Source organism: Triticum urartu, chromosome 7A, assembly GCF_056163025.1.
Source record: "Triticum urartu cultivar PI428250 chromosome 7A, HENAU_Tu73, whole genome shotgun sequence".
Taxonomy (NCBI): domain Eukaryota; kingdom Viridiplantae; phylum Streptophyta; class Magnoliopsida; order Poales; family Poaceae; genus Triticum; species Triticum urartu.
Genome location: NC_141879.1, coordinates 316,735,909 through 316,755,411, shown reverse-complemented (window position 1 = coordinate 316,755,411; position 19,503 = coordinate 316,735,909).

Genomic DNA, 19,503 nt, shown 5'->3' with positions numbered 1-19,503 from the left:
AGATTGTGGAGTTGAACCAAGGAGTTTGTAAGGGCAAGGAGATCGCCTACTTCGTGAAGATCTACCGCTAGTGAGGCAAGTCCTTTGTGGGCGATGGCCATGGTGGGATAGACAAGGTTGCTTCTTCGTGGACCCTTTGTGGGTGGTTGCTTCTTCGTGGACCCTTCGTGGACTCGCGCAATCGTTACCCTTTGTGGGTGGAGCCCTCCGTGGACTCGCGCAACCGTTACCCTTTGTGGGTTGAAGTCTCCATCAACGTGGATGTAGGATAGCACCACCTATCCGAACCACGGGAAAAACATCCGTGTCTCCAATTGCATTTGAATTCTCCAAACCCTTCCCTTTACATTCTTGCAAGTTGCATGCTTTACTTTCCGCTGCCAATATACTCTTTGCATGCTTGCTTGAATTGTGTGATGATTGCTTGACTTGTCCTACAATAGCTAAAATCTGCCAAGAACTAAAATTGGGAAAAGGTTAAGTTTTTATTTGGTCAAGTAGTCTAATCACCCCCCCTCTAGACATACTTTCGATCCTACAAGTGGTATCAGAGCTTTGGTCTCCATTTTATTTGATGTCCATAGCTTTTGGTGGTCATAGCCTTGGTTTCACAACCTAGGAGAGTATGGCGTCTAGCGAGGGAAATTATCACCGTAGAGGTCCTTACTTTGATGGTACTAATTTTGCTAGTTGGAAGCATAAAATGAAAATGCATATTCTTGGACATAACCCCGCCGTTTGGGCTATTTTGTGTGTTGGTTTGCATGGTGACTTCTTTGATGGGAAAGAACCAAACCGTGAAGCTACCGCAGATGAGTTGAAGATGTTGCAATACAATGCTCAAGCTTGTGATATTCTCTTCAACGGATTGTGCCCCGAAGAATTCAACAAAATCAGCCGTCTTAAGAATGCAAAGGAAATTTGGGACACTTTGATTGATATGCATGAAGATACCGACTCCGTCAAGGAATCCAAGTTGGATGTGCTTCAAAGTCAACTTGACAAGTTCAAAATGAAGGATGGTGAAGGTGTCGCTGAAATGTACTCTAGGCTTGCTCTCATCACAAATGAGATTGCCGGCTTAGGAAGTGAAGAGATGACCGATAGATTCATCATCAAGAAGATTCTAAGAGCCTTGGATGGAAAATATGATACCGTGTGCACATTGATCCAAATGATGCCCAATTACAAAGATCTCAAGCCAACGGAGGTGATTGGAAGAATTGTTGCTCATGAGATGTCACTTAAGGATAAAGAGGAACTTCACAACAAATCAAGTGGTGCCTACAAAGCCTCATGTGAAGCCCCTACATCATCAAGTGAGAAACAAAACTTCAATGAAGAATTGAGCTTAATGGTGAAGAACTTCAACAAGTTCTACAAGAGTAGAAGCAAAGATAGAAGCTTCAAGTCAAGGTCCTACAATGACAAAAGATCTTCTAGTCGAGAGCGAAACTGCTACAGTTGTGGAAGACCCAGACACTATTCCAATGAGTGTACGGCTCCCTACAAGAGAAGAGAAGATTCTCCAAAAAGAAGAAGCAAAGAATCACCACCAAGAGAGAGGAGGAGTACAGATGATCGTTATGAACAAAGATACTCACGGAGAAGCAAGGATTCTGAAAGGAAGGAAAAATCATCAAGGAGCTACACAAAACGAAGACATCAAGCTCATGTTGGTGAATGGGTATCCGGCTCCGACTCCGACAGCCACTTCGAGAGAAGTTATCACTCCGACTCCGAAGATACTCAAGATGAAGGTGTTGCCGGTCTAGCACTTGTGTCAACCAACTCCTACGGCATATTTGACTCACCAAATGAAGGAATTGGAAGATGCTTCATGGCCAAAGGTCCTAAGGTAACACACCCCGAGTATGTTGATTTCAATAGTGATGAAGATGACTTGTTAGGTGATGATTTGCTTGTTGACAACTCTAGTGATGAATACTATGATGAAACGTCAATTAATCATGCTAATCAAGATAAAACGAATGACAATGATAAGGAGAAGATTGAGGCTCTAACTAAAGAACTAAACACTCTTAAGTTAGCTCATGAAACTATCTTCGAAGATCATCGAGAACTTTTAAGAGCTCATGAGAAATTACGCTTTGAAAAGCTCAATCTTGAGCAAGAGCATGAGTTCTTAAAAGCAATCAATGATGATCTCCGCAAGAAAAGTTCTTCTTACATTGCCAAGCGTTTACTCTTATCCACTTACATGCCTCAAGTCAAGTCTAGTAACAAGAACAAGAAAGATTCTTCCTCTAGCAGTAACAATGATCATGCTAAATCCAATATTGTTCCTTCTAGTAGTTCTCTTGATTCCACTAATGATTCTCTTGGCCAAGTTACACTTGAGCAAGAAAATAGCTTATTGAAGGGAATTATAGAGAAAGGAGTGTACAAAAGCCTTGCCGGGAGTAAGCAATTCGAGGAAATTGTGCGCAAGCAAGGAATGCACCGGAAGAATCAAGGTGTTGGTTTTGAACGAAAGTTCAATGCCAATGGAGTTGAGTGGGAAGAAGATCAATACCCCAAGACAAAGTTTGTTCCTCAACAAGAGAAGTATGATACTTCTTTCAAGGGGACACAAGCTCAAGATGATCTTCCACCACAAGACTACAAGCAAAAAGGCAAGGACAAGCTTCAAGAGGAAATTGATGCATTTGAAGAAGCTCCTAAGACCTTAGTCAAGTGGATTCCAAGATTACTTCAAGTTCCACTTCATCAAGTACGACTCCAAGGATTCCCATCAAGATGGTGTGGATCCAAAAGAAGAAGAACTAGAGAGTTCTTGAGGGTGACTCCGCCAACATACTTCACTCTTATCATTTTGGCAAGAACAAGTGCAATCAACTTCCACATCTTGCACTAGTTCAAGGAGTCACAAACCCTCTTGTTGGTAAGACAAGGGACAAGGTAACCTAAAAGTTTTCATGGACATCATCTTGTGTGTGCATCATTCTATGTCTATGGATATCCTTGTTTGTTCCTTGTGGGACTAACCCATGTAGGTATTGAAAGTGCAATTCACTCAAATGGATAGCTCCAAGTGATCTACATCAACATTGAGCATCCACATCTTCAACATCTACATGAAGTCATCATCGACAAAACCCGAGGTTAGTTCATCCCTCTAAGGGGGGATATCACATCTAGGGGGAGCTTTACTCTAAGATTTGAGCTAAAGCAACTCTAAAGATGTGAACACAACAATGCTTTATGTAAAAGTGGTAACCCCACTTGAGCTTAAATCATGAGTATGACCTATGATCAAGTGTTCTCACTTGACTCCTAAGTCAATATACTCATATATAGATGACCTTGTCATCGCAAATTGCTTGGTAGATGCTAGAATTGGTTGTGCATGCCTTGTCACATATTTCATTTGCCATTTTATTGTGTGAGCATGCTGGTTGCATATTTTACTCATTCGAGGACATCCACTTGTTGTTTTGATTGTTTGGTTTTATTTCCTTTTGCCAAGTGGATGGACAAGAATGCCTAAGAACCTCCTCTAGCTATCTATGCTTTTCTCGTCTCAAACTCTATTCATGCTACATCACAAAATTTGATCAAGTCAGATTCGAACCACTCTGTGTGAGGAGCGCTCGGAGTCCCCGATTCGTCATAGACTTAAACTTCCAAAACCTCTTTATGATTCTCGGTCTGACCGATACCCCACTTTCGGTCCTACTGAGATCATTAAGTTGATCTAGGTTTTCGATCTCGGTGCAACCGATTTGAACTTTTCGGTCACACCGAGTTTCAGTAACTGCTTGCAGTTATGAATCTCGGTGCCACCGAGTTGTTCCACTCGGTCACACCGACAGGGTCGGGCTATATATAGTCACGGGCAAAAATTTGGAAATTTCTCCGAACCCCTTCGCCCGCGCGATAGCCTGCTCTGCCAACTTGGTCTCCGGATCGTCTCCTCGCCGCCAGCCGCCTCCAGTCGCTGGTCTCCATCGCCGTCAACGGAATTCTACCCCGCCGTTGCCGCCGTAGCGAGTCTCCGCCGAACTAGGGTATGGACTCGATCTTTGTGCTATTCCCCAATCTGATTCCTAGCACATTGTGATCATATTGATTCTAGCCACGTTTGATAAACTTCTATCCAGTCAATGAACTCGTAGATTAGGTTTGATTCGAAAATTCTAGGTTTAGGTTTCCGCCGAAACCATCTCGGACCCACCGAGTTGAAAAACTCAGTCCCACCGATTTGGCTTATGCCATTGCACAAGTGAGACTCGGTCTGACCGAGAATTACTTATCAGTGTGACCGATTTTGGAACTTTGTGAAACCCTAGCAGTCTCGGTGCCACCGAACTGTGACTCGGTCTGACCGAGTTCACTAGTTTAGGTTCCAAAACTACTTCGGTATCACTGAGTTTGAAAATCGGTAGATCCGAGATGATTTCAGTGGGAAACTAAAACTAAGTTTTTGGATCATTCTTTTGCAAAAATCTCTGCATTTTGTGATGCTCATCCACTCTACCTCATCTATAAACTGTTCACAGGGTCAGCAGTCAGCTTGTTCATCATGTCAGACCAAAGTGATAGCCAGAACATGTCAGAAGAGCAAGTGCAGATGAGTGAGGGCACTAGTCCCTCAAGTTCTTCAGATGATGGCAGCAGGAGTACCCCAAGAAATCTGCCTAAAGCTGCCACCAGACAGAGGAAGAAGAGAACTTCAGATTCTGAGGATGAAGATTATGTGGCAGAAGAGGAAGCCACATCAAAGAGAGTTGAGCCAGCACAGGGCACAAAGCCAGGGTTAAAGATCAGAAGGCCAGCAGGCAGGCAGCCTATGTCAAAGGCCAGAGCTTCAACTGAGAAGCCCAAAGAGCCAGTTGCTGCTGAAGGCAAGAAAAGGAAGGAAAGGGTCAAGAAGACCGTAGCCAGAGTGCTTGGAAAGGCTTCCATCATGGAAAAAGAGGAAGAAGAGGTAGCTGCACCAGCACCTAAGGCACCCAAGCTGATGGGTGATGCCATAAGATCAGGGGCAGCTGCTTCCAAGGCCAAGCCAACTCCAAAGCCAAAACCAAAGAGAAATACAAGAAGCATCCCAGCTGCTGAGAAGAACAAGGCCCCAGTGCCTGAAGCTGCAAAAGAAGATGATGAAGAGCAAGTACTCAGAAAACTCAAGCCCAAGATCCCAGACCACAATGATGCTCATCCTGTGGCTGAGGACATGAAGCTCAGGAGAGATTCAGGGCTCAGGAAGTGGAGAGAAGCAGATCCGTATGCTTCAACGAGAAGGACTGCTGTGGATTACAGATTTCACACCAAGGAACAGCAAGATTTCTATGAGACAGTGCTGCTTGATAAGAAGCCCATAGTTTGTGACATGAGATGGGTTGATTGGGAGTACATCAAGGACAATGAAGAGCACTATCCTGGAGTGCATGACAGCTTCAATGCTTGTGGAGTAGCAGACTTTGTTGGGCAGAAGCTCACAAAGTGGAATGAGGAGCTTATCATGCAATTCTACTCCACAGCACACTTTTATCCAGATGGTAGGATAACTTGGATGTCTGAGGGTACGAGGTACCAATCTACAGTTGCTGAATGGGCACAGCTCATCAATGCCCCTGAAGAGCATGAGGATGACTTGGACATTTATGCCAAGAAGAAGATGGACCACAACTCTATGTCCAATATGTACAAGAAAATTCCAAATGAAGCACTTGAAACTTTCAAGTTTGGCTCAGTACATTACCTTCTGTCAGGACTGCCAATCATCAATTGGATTTTGAGGCACACTCTCTTGCCCAAGTCAGGTGATCACAAGATGATCAGAGGCCATGCAATCAACTTGCTACATATTTTTGATGTGCCACAGAAGTTCAAGGTGATGAGCCTCATGGTAGAGACCATTAAGAGGACAGCAGCTGATCAGAAGAGGAGCTGTGGTTATGCCCCACAAATTCAGGAGCTCATCAACTCCAAGATGGGCACAGGCATATACTTATTGGACAAGGAACACCTGCCCATCCGTCCAGATTTTGAGGACAATCAAGTTGTGATGACTGAAAATGAACCATCGTCTGCACAAGCACAAGCAAAGAAGGAGAAGGCGAGGAAGGAGAAAGCTGCCAAGATGCCAACTCAAGAGGAGGCATCTGAATATTTCTTGAAAACCAAACAAGAGCAGCTTGGTTACCTGATTGCATCCACCCTGCGGATTGAGAAAGGACTAGCCACCCTAACTCAGAACCAGGCAAGCTTAGAGAGAATCATGGAACAAAAGTTCTATGACTTGGATGTCAAGGTGACAGAGATTCAGACTGCAGTGGAGCAGCTCCAAGATGACATGCAGGAGAGGAGAGGCAGGACTACAACTGATGCCTTTGCCAGAGTGCCACGAGGTCCGAGGTCGTCTGCAGTGCCAGTTGCTGACACCAGAGCCACCACTTCTGCACCAGCTACAGCCTTAGTTCCACCAGCTCCAGCATCTACTTCAGCTCCAACTCCAGCGTCTACTTCAGCGTCTACGGAAGCCTTCGTCCTTGGAGTGATCCGGACTCCACCACCACCTGAAGATCAAGCCTGAGCGTCGATCTAGCACTATTCATTTTCTAGGAACTTTTTGGTAACTTGTTGCCAAAGGGGGAGAAAAATGTATAGATCATAGGCTTCGAGAGAGAGAGAGTGTTGCTTTTTTCTCTCTTGCTTTATTTGGTGGTTTTTCGAACTTTGTTTGCTTTTGAGTGCTTGAAATACTATGTCATTGCTTGTGAGACATTGATGATCATGTGTTTGATCATAAGCTACACTTAATGCTTGCTTAATGCTATTATCTTATCTATCTTATGTGATCATTCACTATTCTTGGTGATGAGCGCATGTATTTCATTCTTATCATTTTAAGCGCTCCACCAAGATGTATGTGACATGGAAGAGTAACCCATGACTCTAACTCCTTGTGCATTTGCAGTCCAAAGCAAATTTTAAATATGCACAAATTTAGGGGGAGCTCTTACTTGTCACATACTTCTCAAAGCGACGATATATTTCATGCTTATTATCATTTGTCGAAGCTTTGATCTATATGTTGTCATCAATTACCAAAAAGGGGGAGATTGAAAGTGCAACTATCCCTAGGTGGTTTTGGTAATTCATAACAACATATAGCTCATTGAGCTAATGCTATTCCAAGATGATTATTTCAGGAAAGCTCAATGATTGGCATGGCATGGATGTGAAAGTGGAACCCTCAAAATGCTAAGGACAAAGGATTGGCTCAAGCTCAAAAGCTCAAGACTCTTCATTTTATATTTTAGTGATCCAAGATCACATTGAGTCTTTAGGAAAAGCCAATACTATCAAGGAGGGATGAGGTGTTGCTTAATGAGCCTCTTGCTTCATGTGCTTAGTGATATGCTCCAAAACCCTCAACTACTTTCCCATATCCACTTATGACCTAAACCCTAAGCCAAACTCGGTCCTACCGATTCTTTCTATCCGGCGCCACCGAGTTTCACTTGTCATAAGCCACTACCAAACCCTAGCAATTCGGTTCTACCGATAGGGATCTCGGTCTCACCGAGATGGGATTGCAAACTCTCTGTTTCCCTTTCGTAACTTTTCGGTCTCACCGAAAGAGCGAATCGGTCCCACCGAGATTGCAATGAAAATTCAGTGTTTCCTTTTTGTAACTTTTCGGTCTCACCGAAAGAGCAAATCGGTCCCACCGAGTTTGCCTGACCAACTCTCTGGTTAGCTAATTACCAAAATCGGTCTCACAGAGTTTGTGTAATCAGTCTCACCAAGATTACGTTATGCCCAAACCCTAACCATATCGGTCCTACCGAGTTGCATGTCAGTCCCACCGAAAATCTCTAACGGTCACTAGGTTTACCTTTTCGGTCCGACCGAGTTTGTTGATTCGGTCCCACCGAGATTGGAAAACTGTGTGTAACGGTTGGATTTTGTGTGGAGGCTATATATACCCCTCCACCTCCTCTTCATTCGTGGAGAGAGCCATCAGAACACATACACAATTCCAACTCATATGTTCTGAGAGAGAACCACCTACTCATGTGTTGAGACCAAGATATTCCATTCCTACCATATGAATCTTGATCTCTAGCCTTCCCAAGTTGCTTTCCACTCAAATCTTCTTTCCACCAAATCCAAATCCTATGAGATAGAGTTGAGTGTTGGGGAGACTATCATTTGAAGCACAAGAGCAAGGAGTTCATTACCTACACACCATTTGTTACTTCTTCGAGAGTGGTGTCTCCTAGATTGGCTAGGTGTCACTTGGGAGCCTCCGACAAGATTGTGGAGTTGAACCAAGGAGTTTGTAAGGGCAAGGAGATCGCCTACTTCGTGAAGATCTACCGCTAGTGAGGCAAGTCCTTTGTGGGCGATGGCCATGGTGGGATAGACAAGGTTGCTTCTTCGTGGACCCTTTGTGGGTGGTTGCTTCTTCGTGGACCCTTCGTGGACTCGCGCAATCGTTACCCTTTGTGGGTGGAGCCCTCCGTGGACTCGCGCAACCGTTACCCTTTGTGGGTTGAAGTCTCCATCAACGTGGATGTAGGATAGCACCACCTATCCGAACCACGGGAAAAACATCCGTGTCTCCAATTGCATTTGAATTCTCCAAACCCTTCCCTTTACATTCTTGCAAGTTGCATGCTTTACTTTCCGCTGCCAATATACTCTTTGCATGCTTGCTTGAATTGTGTGATGATTGCTTGACTTGTCCTACAATAGCTAAAATCTGCCAAGAACTAAAATTGGGAAAAGGTTAAGTTTTTATTTGGTCAAGTAGTCTAATCACCCCCCTCTAGACATACTTTCGATCCTACAAGTGGTATCAGAGCTTTGGTCTCCATTTTATTTGATGTCCATAGCTTTTGGTGGTCATAGCCTTGGTTTCACAACCTAGGAGAGTATGGCGTCTAGCGAGGGAAATTATCACCGTAGAGGTCCTTACTTTGATGGTACTAATTTTGCTAGTTGGAAGCATAAAATGAAAATGCATATTCTTGGACATAACCCCGCCGTTTGGGCTATTGTGTGTGTTGGTTTGCATGGTGACTTCTTTGATGGGAAAGAACCAAACCGTGAAGCTACCGCAGATGAGTTGAAGATGTTGCAATACAATGCTCAAGCTTGTGATATTCTCTTCAACGGATTGTGCCCCGAAGAATTCAACAAAATCAGCCGTCTTAAGAATGCAAAGGAAATTTGGGACACTTTGATTGATATGCATGAAGATACCGACTCCGTCAAGGAATCCAAGTTGGATGTGCTTCAAAGTCAACTTGACAAGTTCAAAATGAAGGATGGTGAAGGTGTCGCTGAAATGTACTCTAGGCTTGCTCTCATCACAAATGAGATTGCCGGCTTAGGAAGTGAAGAGATGACCGATAGATTCATCATCAAGAAGATTCTAAGAGCCTTGGATGGAAAATATGATACCGTGTGCACATTGATCCAAATGATGCCCAATTACAAAGATCTCAAGCCAACGGAGGTGATTGGAAGAATTTTTGCTCATGAGATGTCACTTAAGGATAAAGAGGAACTTCACAACAAATCAAGTGGTGCCTACAAAGCCTCATGTGAAGCCCCTACATCATCAAGTGAGAAACAAAACTTCAATGAAGAATTGAGCTTAATGGTGAAGAACTTCAACAAGTTCTACAAGAGTAGAAGCAAAGATAGAAGCTTCAAGTCAAGGTCCTACAATGACAAAAGATCTTCTAGTCGAGAGCGAAACTGCTACAGTTGTGGAAGACCCAGACACTATTCCAATGAGTGTACGGCTCCCTACAAGAGAAGAGAAGATTCTCCAAAAAGAAGAAGCAAAGAATCACCACCAAGAGAGAGGAGGAGTAGAGATGATCGTTATGAACAAAGATACTCACGGAGAAGCAAGGATTCTGAAAGGAAGGAAAAATCATCAAGGAGCTACACAAAACGAAGACATCAAGCTCATGTTGGTGAATGGGTATCCGGCTCCGACTCCGACAGCCACTTCGAGAGAAGTTATCACTCCGACTCCGAAGATACTCAAGATGAAGGTGTTGCCGGTCTAGCACTTGTGTCAACCAACTCCTACGGCATATTTGACTCACCAAATGAAGGAATTGGAAGATGCTTCATGGCCAAAGGTCCTAAGGTAACACACCCCGAGTATGTTGATTTCAATAGTGATGAAGATGACTTGTTAGGTGATGATTTTCTTGTTGACAACTCTAGTGATGAATACTATGATGAAACGTCAATTAATCATGCTAATCAAGATAAAACGAATGACAATGATAAGGAGAAGATTGAGGCTCTAACTAAAGAACTAAACACTCTTAAGTTAGCTCATGAAACTATCTTCGAAGATCATCGAGAACTTTTAAGAGCTCATGAGAAATTACGCTTTGAAAAGCTCAATCTTGAGCAAGAGCATGAGTTCTTAAAAGCAATCAATGATGATCTCCGCAAGAAAAGTTCTTCTTACATTGCCAAGCGTTTACTCTTATCCACTTACATGCCTCAAGTCAAGTCTAGTAACAAGAACAAGAAAGATTCTTCCTCTAGCAGTAACAATGATCATGCTAAATCCAATATTGTTCCTTCTAGTAGTTCTCTTGATTCCACTAATGATTCTCTTGGCCAAGTTACACTTGAGCAAGAAAATAGCTTATTGAAGGGAATTATAGAGAAAGGAGTGTACAAAAGCCTTGCCGGGAGTAAGCAATTCGAGGAAATTGTGCGCAAGCAAGGAATGCACCGGAAGAATCAAGGTGTTGGTTTTGAACGAAAGTTCAATGCCAATGGAGTTGAGTGGGAAGAAGATCAATACCCCAAGACAAAGTTTGTTCCTCAACAAGAGAAGTATGATACTTCTTTCAAGGGGACACAAGCTCAAGATGATCTTCCACCACAAGACTACAAGCAAAAAGGCAAGGACAAGCTTCAAGAGGAAATTGATGCATTTGAAGAAGCTCCTAAGACCTTAGTCAAGTGGATTCCAAGATTACTTCAAGTTCCACTTCATCAAGTACGACTCCAAGGATTCCCATCAAGATGGTGTGGATCCAAAAGAAGAAGAACTAGAGAGTTCTTGAGGGTGACTCCGCCAACATACTTCACTCTTATCATTTTGGCAAGAACAAGTGCAATCAACTTCCACATCTTGCACTAGTTCAAGGAGTCACAAACCCTCTTGTTGGTAAGACAAGGGACAAGGTAACCTAAAAGTTTTCATGGACATCATCTTGTGTGTGCATCATTCTATGTCTATGGATATCCTTGTTTGTTCCTTGTGGGACTAACCCATGTAGGTATTGAAAGTGCAATTCACTCAAATGGATAGCTCCAAGTGATCTACATCAACATTGAGCATCCACATCTTCAACATCTACATGAAGTCATCATCGACAAAACCCGAGGTTAGTTCATCCCTCTAAGGGGGGATATCACATCTAGGGGGAGCTTTACTCTAAGATTTGAGCTAAAGCAACTCTAAAGATGTGAACACAACAATGCTTTATGTAAAAGTGGTAACCCCACTTGAGCTTAAATCATGAGTATGACCTATGATCAAGTGTTCTCACTTGACTCCTAAGTCAATATACTCATATATAGATGACCTTGTCATCGCAAATTGCTTGGTAGATGCTAGAATTGGTTGTGCATGCCTTGTCACATATTTCATTTGCCATTTTATTGTGTGAGCATGCTGGTTGCATATTTTACTCATTCGAGGACATCCACTTGTTGTTTTGATTGTTTGGTTTTATTTCCTTTTGCCAAGTGGATGGACAAGAATGCCTAAGAACCTCCTCTAGCTATCTATGCTTTTCTCGTCTCAAACTCTATTCATGCTACATCACAAAATTTGATCAAGTCAGATTCGAACCACTCTGTGTGAGGAGCGCTCGGAGTCCCCGATTCGTCATAGACTTAAACTTCCAAAACCTCTTTATGATTCTCGGTCTGACCGATACCCCACTTTCGGTCCTACTGAGATCATTAAGTTGATCTAGGTTTTCGATCTCGGTGCAACCGATTTGAACTTTTCGGTCACACCGAGTTTCAGTAACTGCTTGCAGTTATGAATCTCGGTGCCACCGAGTTGTTCCACTCGGTCACACCGACAGGGTCGGGCTATATATAGTCACGGGCAAAAATTTGGAAATTTCTCCGAACCCCTTCGCCCGCGCGATAGCCTGCTCTGCCAACTTGGTCTCCGGATCGTCTCCTCGCCGCCAGCCGCCTCCAGCCGCTGGTCTCCATCGCCGTCAACGGAATTCTACCCCGCCGTTGCCGCCGTAGCGAGTCTCCGCCGAACTAGGGTATGGACTCGATCTTTGTGCTATTCCCCAATCTGATTCCTAGCACATTGTGATCATATTGATTCTAGCCATGTTTGATAAACTTCTATCCAGTCAATGAACTCGTAGATTAGGTTTGATTCGAAAATTCTAGGTTTAGGTTTCCGCCGAAACCATCTCGGACCCACCGAGTTGAAAAACTCGGTCCCACCGATTTGGCTTATGCCATTGCACAAGTGAGACTCGGTCTGACCGAGAATTACTTATCGGTGTGACCGATTTTGGAACTTTGTGAAACCCTAGCAGTCTCGGTGCCACCGAACTGTGACTCGGTCTGACCGAGTTCACTAGTTTAGGTTCCAAAACTACTTCGGTATCACTGAGTTTGAAAATCGGTAGATCCGAGATGATTTCAGTGGGAAACTAAAACTAAGTTTTTGGATCATTCTTTTGCAAAAATCTCTGCATTTTGTGATGCTCATCCACTCTACCTCATCTATAAACTGTTCACAGGGTCAGCAGTCAGCTTGTTCATCATGTCAGACCAAAGTGATAGCCAGAACATGTCAGAAGAGCAAGTGCAGATGAGTGAGGGCACTAGTCCCTCAAGTTCTTCAGATGATGGCAGCAGGAGTACCCCAAGCAATCTGCCTAAAGCTGCCACCAGACAGAGGAAGAAGAGAACTTCAGATTCTGAGGATGAAGATTATGTGGCAGAAGAGGAAGCCACATCAAAGAGAGTTGAGCCAGCACAGGGCACAAAGCCAGGGTTAAAGATCAAAAGGCCAGCAGGCAGGCAGCCTATGTCAAAGGCCAGAGCTTCAACTGAGAAGCCCAAAGAGCCAGTTGCTGCTGAAGGCAAGAAAAGGAAGGAAAGGGTCAAGAAGACCGTAGCCAGAGTGCTTGGAAAGGCTTCCATCATGGAAAAAGAGGAAGAAGAGGTAGCTGCACCAGCACCTAAGGCACCCAAGCTGATGGGTGATGCCATAAGATCAGGGGCAGCTGCTTCCAAGGCAAAGCCAACTCCAAAGCCAAAACCAAAGAGAAATACAAGAAGCATCCCAGCTGCTGAGAAGAACAAGGCCCCAGTGCCTGAAGCTGCAAAAGAAGATGATGAAGAGCAAGTACTCAGAAAACTCAAGCCCAAGATCCCAGACCACAATGATGCTCATCCTGTGGCTGAGGACATGAAGCTCAGGAGAGATTCAGGGCTCAGGAAGTGGAGAGAAGCAGATCCGTATGCTTCAACGAGAAGGACTGCTGTGGATTACAGATTTCACACCAAGGAACAGCAAGATTTCTATGAGACAGTGCTGCTTGATAAGAAGCCCATAGTTTGTGACATGAGATGGGTTGATTGGGAGTACATCAAGGACAATGAAGAGCACTATCCTGGAGTGCATGACAGCTTCAATGCTTGTGGAGTAGCAGACTTTGTTGGGCAGAAGCTCACAAAGTGGAATGAGGAGCTTATCATGCAATTCTACTCCACAGCACACTTTTATCCAGATGGTAGGATAACTTGGATGTCTGAGGGTACGAGGTACCAATCTACAGTTGCTGAATGGGCACAGCTCATCAATGCCCCTGAAGAGCATGAGGATGACTTGGACATTTATGCCAAGAAGAAGATGGACCACAACTCTATGTCCAATATGTACAAGGAAATTCCAAATGAAGCACTTGAAACTTTCAAGTTTGGCTCAGTACATTACCTTCTGTCAGGACTGCCAATCATCAATTGGATTTTGAGGCACACTCTCTTGCCCAAGTCAGGTGATCACAAGATGATCAGAGGCCATGCAATCAACTTGCTACATATTTTTGATGTGCCACAGAAGTTCAAGGTGATGAGCCTCATGGTAGAGACCATTAAGAGGACAGCAGCTGATCAGAAGAGGAGCTGTGGTTATGCCCCACAAATTCAGGAGCTCATCAACTCCAAGATGGGCACAGGCATATACTTATTGGACAAGGAACACCTGCCCATCCGTCCAGATTTTGAGGACAATCAAGTTGTGATGACTGAAAATGAACCATCGTCTGCACAAGCACAAGCAAAGAAGGAGAAGGCGAGGAAGGAGAAAGCTGCCAAGATGCCAACTCAAGAGGAGGCATCTGAATATTTCTTGAAAACCAAACAAGAGCAGCTTGGTTACCTGATTGCATCCACCCTGCGGATTGAGAAAGGACTAGCCACCCTAACTCAGAACCAGGCAAGCTTAGAGAGAATCATGGAACAAAAGTTCTATGACTTGGATGTCAAGGTGACAGAGATTCAGACTGCAGTGGAGCAGCTCCAAGATGACATGCAGGAGAGGAGAGGCAGGACTACAACTGATGCCTTTGCCAGAGTGCCACGAGGTCCGAGGTCGTCTGCAGTGCCAGTTGCTGACACCAGAGCCACCACTTCTGCACCAGCTACAGCCTTAGTTCCACCAGCTCCAGCATCTACTTCAGCTCCAACTCCAGCGTCTACTTCAGCGTCTACGGAAGCCTTCGTCCTTGGAGTGATCCGGACTCCACCACCACCTGAAGATCAAGCCTGAGCGTCGATCTAGCATTATTCATTTTCTAGGAACTTTTTGGTAACTTGTTGCCAAAGGGGGAGAAAAATGTATAGATCATAGGCTTCGAGAGAGAGAGAGTGTTGCTTTTTTCTCTCTTGCTTTATTTGGTGGTTTTTCGAACTTTGTTTGCTTTTGAGTGCTTGAAATACTATGTCATTGCTTGTGAGACATTGATGATCATGTGTTTGATCATAAGCTACACTTAATGCTTGCTTAATGCTATTATCTTATCTATCTTATGTGATCATTCACTATTCTTGGTGATGAGCGCATGTATTTCATTCTTATCATTTTAAGCGCTCCACCAAGATGTATGTGACATGGAAGAGTAACCCATGACTCTAACTCCTTGTGCATTTGCAGTCCAAAGCAAATTTTAAATATGCACAAATTTAGGGGGAGCTCTTACTTGTCACATACTTCTCAAAGCGACGATATATTTCATGCTTATTATCATTTGTCGAAGCTTTGATCTATATGTTGTCATCAATTACCAAAAAGGGGGAGATTGAAAGTGCAACTATCCCTAGGTGGTTTTGGTAATTCATAACAACATATAGCTCATTGAGCTAATGCTATTCCAAGATGATTATTTCAGGAAAGCTCAATGATTGGCATGGCATGGATGTGAAAGTGGAACCCTCAAAATGCTAAGGACAAAGGATTGGCTCAAGCTCAAAAGCTCAAGACTCTCCATTTTATATTTTAGTGATCCAAGATCACATTGAGTCTTTAGGAAAAGCCAATACTATCAAGGAGGGATGAGGTGTTGCTTAATGAGCCTCTTGCTTCATGTGCTTAGTGATATGCTCCAAAACCCTCAACTACTTTCCCATATCCACTTATGACCTAAACCCTAAGCCAAACTCGGTCCTACCGATTCTTTCTATCCGGCGCCATCGAGTTTCACTTGTCATAAGCCACTACCAAACCCTAGCAATTCGGTTCTACCGATAGGGATCTCGGTCTCACCGAGATGGGATTGCAAACTCTCTGTTTCCCTTTCGTAACTTTTCGGTCTCACCGAAAGAGCGAATCGGTCCCACCGAGATTGCAATGAAAATTTAGTGTTTCCTTTTTGTAACTTTTCGGTCTCACCGAAAGAGCAAATCGGTCCCACCGAGTTTGCCTGACCAACTCTCTGGTTAGCTAATTACCAAAATCGGTCTCACAGAGTTTGTGTAATCGGTCTCACCAAGATTACGTTATGCCCAAACCCTAACCATATCGGTCCTACCGAGTTGCATGTCAGTCCCACCGAAAATCTCTAACGGTCACTAGGTTTACCTTTTCGGTCCGACCGAGTTTGTTGATTCGGTCCCACCGAGATTGGAAAACTTTGTGTAACGGTTGGATTTTGTGTGGAGGCTATATATACCCCTCCACCTCCTCTTCATTCGTGGAGAGAGCCATCAGAACACATACACAATTCCAACTCATATGTTCTGAGAGAGAACCACCTACTCATGTGTTGAGACCAAGATATTCCATTCCTACCATATGAATCTTGATCTCTAGCCTTCCCAAGTTGCTTTCCACTCAAATCTTCTTTCCACCAAATCCAAATCCTATGAGATAGAGTTGAGTGTTGGGGAGACTATCATTTGAAGCACAAGAGCAAGGAGTTCATTACCTACACACCATTTGTTACTTCTTGGAGAGTGGTGTCTCCTAGATTGGCTAGGTGTCACTTGGGAGCCTCCGACAAGATTGTGGAGTTGAACCAAGGAGTTTGTAAGGGCAAGGAGATCGCCTACTTCGTGAAGATCTACCGCTAGTGAGGCAAGTCCTTTGTGGGCGATGGCCATGGTGGGATAGACAAGGTTGCTTCTTCGTGGACCCTTTGTGGGTGGTTGCTTCTTCGTGGACCCTTCGTGGACTCGCGCAATCGTTACCCTTTGTGGGTGGAGCCCTCCGTGGACTCGCGCAACCGTTACCCTTTGTGGGTTGAAGTCTCCATCAACGTGGATGTAGGATAGCACCACCTATCCGAACCACGGGAAAAACATCCGTGTCTCCAATTGCATTTGAATTCTCCAAACCCTTCCCTTTACATTCTTGCAAGTTGCATGCTTTACTTTCCGCTGCCAATATACTCTTTGCATGCTTGCTTGAATTGTGTGATGATTGCTTGACTTGTCCTACAATAGCTAAAATCTGCCAAGAACTAAAATTGGGAAAAGGTTAAGTTTTTATTTGGTCAAGTAGTCTAATCACCCCCCTCTAGACATACTTTCGATCCTACAAGTGGTATCAGAGCTTTGGTCTCCATTTTATTTGATGTCCATAGCTTTTGGTGGTCATAGCCTTGGTTTCACAACCTAGGAGAGTATGGCGTCTAGCGAGGGAAATTATCACCGTAGAGGTCCTTACTTTGATGGTACTAATTTTGCTAGTTGGAAGCATAAAATGAAAATGCATATTCTTGGACATAACCCCGCCGTTTGGGCTATTGTGTGTGTTGGTTTGCATGGTGACTTCTTTGATGGGAAAGAACCAAACCGTGAAGCTACCGCAGATGAGTTGAAGATGTTGCAATACAATGCTCAAGCTTGTGATATTCTCTTCAACGGATTGTGCCCCGAAGAATTCAACAAAATCAGCCGTCTTAAGAATGCAAAGGAAATTTGGGACACTTTGATTGATATGCATGAAGATACCGACTCCGTCAAGGAATCCAAGTTGGATGTGCTTCAAAGTCAACTTGACAAGTTCAAAATGAAGGATGGTGAAGGTGTCGCTGAAATGTACTCTAGGCTTGCTCTCATCACAAATGAGATTGCCGGCTTAGGAAGTGAAGAGATGACCGATAGATTCATCATCAAGAAGATTCTAAGAGCCTTGGATGGAAAATATGATACCGTGTGCACATTGATCCAAATGATGCCCAATTACAAAGATCTCAAGCCAACGGAGGTGATTGGAAGAATTTTTGCTCATGAGATGTCACTTAAGGATAAAGAGGAACTTCACAACAAATCAAGTGGTGCCTACAAAGCCTCATGTGAAGCCCCTACATCATCAAGTGAGAAACAAAACTTCAATGAAGAATTGAGCTTAATGGTGAAGAACTTCAACAAGTTCTACAAGAGTAGAAGCAAAGATAGAAGCTTCAAGTCAAGGTCCTACAATGACAAAAGATCTTCTAGTCGAGAGCGAAACTGCTACAGTTGTGGAAGACCCAGACACTATTCCAATGAGTGTACGGCTCCCTACAAGAGAAGAGAAGATTCTCCAAAAAGAAGAAGCAAAGAATCACCACCAAGAGAGAGGAGGAGTAGAGATGATCGTTATGAACAAAGATACTCACGGAGAAGCAAGGATTCTGAAAGGAAGGAAAAATCATCAAGGAGCTACACAAAACGAAGACATCAAGCTCATGTTGGTGAATGGGTATCCGGCTCCGACTCCGACAGCCACTTCGAGAGAAGTTATCACTCCGACTCCGAAGATACTCAAGATGAAGGTGTTGCCGGTCTAGCACTTGTGTCAACCAACTCCTACGGCATATTTGACTCACCAAATGAAGGAATTGGAAGATGCTTCATGGCCAAAGGTCCTAAGGTAACACACCCCGAGTATGTTGATTTCAATAGTGATGAAGATGACTTGTTAGGTGATGATTTGCTTGTTGACAACTCTAGTGATGAACACTATGATGAAACGTCAATTAATCATGCTAATCAAGATAAAACGAATGACAATGATAAGGAGAAGATTGAGGCTCTAACTAAAGAACTAAACACTCTTAAGTTAGCTCATGAAACTATCTTCGAAGATCATCGAGAACTTTTAAGAGCTCATGAGAAATTACGCTTTGAAAAGCTCAATCTTGAGCAAGAGCATGAGTTCTTAAAAGCAATCAATGATGATCTCCGCAAGAAAAGTTCTTCTTACATTGCCAAGCGTTTACTCTTATCCACTTACATGCCTCAAGTCAAGTCTAGTAACAAGAACAAGAAAGATTCTTCCTCTAGCAGTAACAATGATCATGCTAAATCCAATATTGTTCCTTCTAGTAGTTCTCTTGATTCCACTAATGATTCTCTTGGCCAAGTTACACTTGAGCAAGAAAATAGCTTATTGAAGGGAATTATAGAGAAAGGAGTGTACAAAAGCCTTGCCGGGAGTAAGCAATTCGAGGAAATTGTGCGCAAGCAAGGAATGCACCGGAAGAATCAAGGTGTTGGTTTTGAACGAAAGTTCAATGCCAATGGAGTTGAGTGGGAAGAAGATCAATACCCCAAGACAAAGTTTGTTCCTCAACAAGAGAAGTATGATACTTCTTTCAAGGGGACACAAGCTCAAGATGATCTTCCACCACAAGACTACAAGCAAAAAGGCAAGGACAAGCTTCAAGAGGAAATTGATGCATTTGAAGAAGCTCCTAAGACCTTAGTCAAGTGGATTCCAAGATTACTTCAAGTTCCACTTCATCAAGTACGACTCCAAGGATTCCCATCAAGATGGTGTGGATCCAAAAGAAGAAGAACTAGAGAGTTCTTGAGGGTGACTCCGCCAACATACTTCACTCTTATCATTTTGGCAAGAACAAGTGCAATCAACTTCCACATCTTGCACTAGTTCAAGGAGTCACAAACCCTCTTGTTGGTAAGACAAGGGACAAGGTAACCTAA